Raw genomic sequence first — 331 nt, 5'->3', positions numbered from 1 at the left:
ATTCAGCAGTGCATTGAACAAGGTAACAATTTTCCCATTCTCAAATCCAGTTATTCACCTATTTTGAATGAAGGAATTTTGAAGAAAAAAAATGTCAAACACGAACCAAACTTTACGAAATAATAGATAATATGACGCTAACAGTTTCCACTGGCTTCCTTAACACCTGAACAGACTGATATAAATAAAGTAACAAGGACACCCGGCACTAAGCACAAACATTCGCTTTCAAAGAGGAACAAAGAGAAACGCCTTCATGCCAGGTGCAGGTCCGCCTCAATGCTCTGCTAAATTTCTCGTCCTGATTGCACGCTGAGGACGAGTGGCCAAG

General features: G+C 40.5%; 1 protein-coding gene across 1 annotated transcript in view; it reads left to right on the top strand.

Moving 5' to 3' along the window:
* Nucleotides 1–331, top strand: part of LOC119594440 (translation initiation factor IF-2-like) — a gene marked incomplete at its 5' end in the record, with an annotated part of 7877 nt that overhangs the window by 3525 nt on the left and 4021 nt on the right.

Source organism: Penaeus monodon, chromosome 33, assembly GCF_015228065.2.
Source record: "Penaeus monodon isolate SGIC_2016 chromosome 33, NSTDA_Pmon_1, whole genome shotgun sequence".
Lineage (NCBI taxonomy): Eukaryota > Metazoa > Arthropoda > Malacostraca > Decapoda > Penaeidae > Penaeus > Penaeus monodon.
The sequence above is the reverse complement of the archived record's forward strand: the minus strand, read 5'-3'. Positions and strand labels throughout refer to the sequence as shown.